Consider the following 4137-nt stretch of genomic DNA (forward strand, 5'->3'; position numbering starts at 1 on the left):
GCCACCCCGGCAGGAGGAGGTCCAGCCTGGCAGGGGGTCCATTGTGCTAAGCGGCGCCGCCACCTACCTAGAGCTCTGTCATTTCCCAAGTTAATTTAACCACCTCATTCTCATCACTCTCTCGCTCGCAGACTCCTCACTCACTCACTCACTCTCTCACTGGCTGGCTGGCAGACTCACTGTGGCTGGCTGGCTGACTCACTCACTCACTCTGCTGGCACTCCTCACTCTCTCGCTGGCTGGCTGACTCACTCACCACTCACTGCTGGCTGGCTGGCTGGCTGACTCCTCCTCACTCCCTTGCTGGCACTCAGCTGCTGCTGGCTGGCTGGCTGGCTGACTCACTCACTCACTCATTCACTCACTCACTCACTCTCTCCCTTGCTGGCTGGCTGGCTGACTCACTCACTCTCTCGCTGGCTGGCTGGCCGACTCCCTCCTCCTCACCTCTCGCTGGCTGGCTGGCTGACTCACTGGCACTCACTCACTCACCACTCTCTCGCTGGCTGGCTCACTCACTCTCTCCTGGCTGGCTGGCTGACTCACTCACTCTCTCGCTGGCTGGCTGGCTGACTCCTCCTCTCTCTCTCTGCTGGCTGGCTGGCCGACTCACTCACTCTCTCTCTGGCTGGCTGGCTGACTCCCTCACTCTCTCGCTGGCTGGCTGGCTGACTCCACTCACTGCTGGCTGGCTGGCTGGCTGGCTGACTCACTCCACTCTCTCGCTTGGCTGGCTGGCTGACTCCCACTCACTCACTCTCTGCTGGCTGGTTGGCTGGCTGGCTGGCTGACTCACTCACTCACTCCCTTGCTGGCTGGCTGGCTGGCACTCACTCACTCACTCCTCACTCTCACTCACACCTCTCCTTGGCTGGCTGGCTGACTCACTCACTCTCTCGCTGGCTGGCTGGCTGACTCCTCACTCACTCACTCTCCTCTGCTGGCTGGCTGGCTGACTCCACTCACTCACTGGCACTCCTCACTCACTCTCTCGCTGGCTGGCTGGCTGACTCACTCACTCTCTCGCTGGCTGGCTGGCCGACTCACTCACTCTCACTCTCTCGCTGGCTGGCTGGCTGACTCACTCACTCTCTCGCTGGCTGGCTGGCCGACTCACTCACTCACTCTCTCCTGCTGGCTGGCTGGCCACCACTCTCTCTGCTGGCTGGCTGGCTGACTCACTCACTCACTCTCGCTGGCTGGCTGGGGCTGGCTGACCTCACTCACTCACTCACTCTCTCGCTGGCTGGCTGACTCACTCACTCACTCACTCACACTCACTCACTCACTCTCTCGCTCGCAGACTCACTCACTCTCTCCCTTGCTGGCTGACTCACTCACTCACTCACTCACTCTCTCGCTGGCTGGCTGGCTGGCTGACTCACTCACTCACTCACTGAAACAAGTCTTAGACGAATAACACGACAATAAAAGACACTTGTGTTTACCGAGACAAATAATGAAACACACGTTGCTTCACTGTTCCATGACTCGGGTTCACTGGCAGGGCTGCCGTAATTCCGAGTGTGTTTTACCGAACGCTCTGATTGGTTATCTTCCTGGCGTTGTGACTGGCTACGAGACCATGACGTCATAAAAACGTTTTCTTTGTTAAATGTGATCCACATATAACAATTAATTTCCTCTTTACTATTATTATGCATAAAGTATATAGAGTATGAAATATTGCACAATACATTCTTTAAACAACTATAAAATAGTGTGGAGCGGTACAGTATTATATTGAATAATTGAGATAAAAAGAGTTCAAGAAGTAGAAAATGGAGTGATACCATGGGTGAATATCATAGAAAATGCACTGTTAAAAATGATAACTATTATAATATATATAATTTTAAAATGTCTGATAAAATATCAACAAATAAAGAGCTAACAGAAAAGGACTCACAGAAAGTCGTTGTATAACGGCGTGTAGATGCTTTTGGCAAAGGCTACAGTGAAAGTCATATGAAAGGCACTGAACTCAAGGCGGATCCAGCGGGGGCCATCCCCCACCTTTTTCTTCAGGAAACTCCAATACTTTTCCTTATTGCAGTATTGTTCTCAGGCATTTTTGTATACTAAAAATTAATTACTATTGATCTCAGAATATCCCCTAATATCAAGTGCACATGGCTTCAAATGTCCTCAAAATGCCTATAATATTGGTCAGATTTCACCAAAAATTCTGGGAGAAGGGGGGGTTGCTGGCCATGTTCCCCTACCCAAAACTTCTTAGACCCTCCCCTCTTTTGATATTCCTGGATCCGCCCCTGAAACTCAAACATGAAACAGGATGAAATGACTGCCTTTGTGTTCCTAGTAGACGTCATCCTCTCGCGCCAACTCATCATGAAGCAGTATTGCTAAACTATCAATAATAAAATGAATGAAATCAAATAAAATACCGTTATAATTATTCTATATTTTTATTTTGCATTTGACCCCCAAAACGTCTAATTAACAATTTCGGTATTTTTCCGACGGGCCACCCGGGCCGGTACAGTGACGTCACGGTCTACCGACTACGTCATCGAATTTCATTTTTTTACCGCCTAGCAGACGATTGATTGATTGATACGTTTATTGAGATACAAAAAACATTAATACATCTCAAAGGGATGAAGTGACATAAGTCATCCCCACCCCAGTCCAGGAATGTCCCTCTCAGGACTCACATAAATCCCTAATATTTCATATAATCAGTTATATACATACATAGTTATATTCTAGATGCAAAATTTCTATATTTCTTTAATATTTCATCTATTTTCCTATTTTAAAAATCCACTCTATTTGCATGGGGACATTATTTATATGGGCATTTCTACATACATTAAGCAATGGGCATTTCAGTATATAATGTGGCAGGGTATGGGATCTGGGTGTTCTACAAACTCTACATTCTTTATCCTGTTCACTTCTCTCAGCTCCAAGTTCCCAATAATATTTATATCCTAATCTTAACCTCATATACACTGAATCTCTCCACCTACTCCCATCTTTCCCATATGTAAATTTTGTGTTCATGAGAACATGATGGTAATGTTTCATTGTTTCACTTTTCTCGTATATTTCTTTCCTTTTGAAATTATATTCTATTGATTGTATTTTCCGTAATTTGCTCCTTAATTGTTTCAAGGTTTTAGTACATATTATGTCGATCTCGGCCTTTTCCGAGGCTCTTTTTGCTATTATATCTACTGCTTCATTAAGACCAATCCCCACATGTGAAGGGACCCATACAAATTGAACAGTATGGCCATTTTTCCTTATTGTATTTACTAATTTTCTACATAAACCATTAATGTGTTCAAAGACTGGACTCCCACTGTTCAAAGAATCCAAAGCTGCCCTACTATCAACAAAAAAATATGCATCTTTATACATATTTACAACATTTTCCAATCCTACTAAGATTGCATATAACTCAGCTCGTGTTGATGATATAAAACTGCTCAACCGAAGTCCAATTTTGATGTCATCATTTCCTTGTTCTGTGTACTGTCTTATAAGGATCTCACACCCTGCCCTGCCACTTGACATACCTGAACCGTCACAATATACATGCAATGTGTTTATTTTAGGCAAATTACTAATCTTATTCCCATATAAAGCCCTTAACTGTCCTGGTTCATGTAATGATTTCTTCATTGTGAGAGGCACTATGTCTAACTCTACTTCTCGTTCTTCCCAGGGTGGATTCTTACAACTCTTCTGAACAGCTGTACACCGCCAACAGTTCCTAACAGAGAGCCAGTACATGTCCACATTTGCCAGCAGTGTGTAACAGAGAGCCAGTAAATGCCCACAGTTGCCAACAGTGTGTAACAGAGAGTCAGTACATGCCCACTGTTGCCAACAGTACGTAACAGAGAGTCAATACAGACGGGTAAGGGGCGACCAAATTGAGGTGTATAAGCATCTCAAAGGGCACTACTCAGTCGAGCGCCATTACTTTGAGCTGGTGGACGCTCACCCCACTAGGGGTCACAGCTCAAGGTTGAAGAAGCCGCAGGTCCGGAAAACTGTGAAGGCAAACTTTTTTGGGGTGAGAGCTGTGAACTCTTGGAACATTCTGCCAGACAGTGTCACTTTTACTTTTATCCTCTTCACCACTGATCGGCTCGTTAGCCG

Source organism: Homarus americanus, unplaced genomic scaffold (assembly GCF_018991925.1).
Source record: "Homarus americanus isolate GMGI-L3 unplaced genomic scaffold, GMGI_Hamer_2.0 scaffold24523, whole genome shotgun sequence".
Taxonomy (NCBI): domain Eukaryota; kingdom Metazoa; phylum Arthropoda; class Malacostraca; order Decapoda; family Nephropidae; genus Homarus; species Homarus americanus.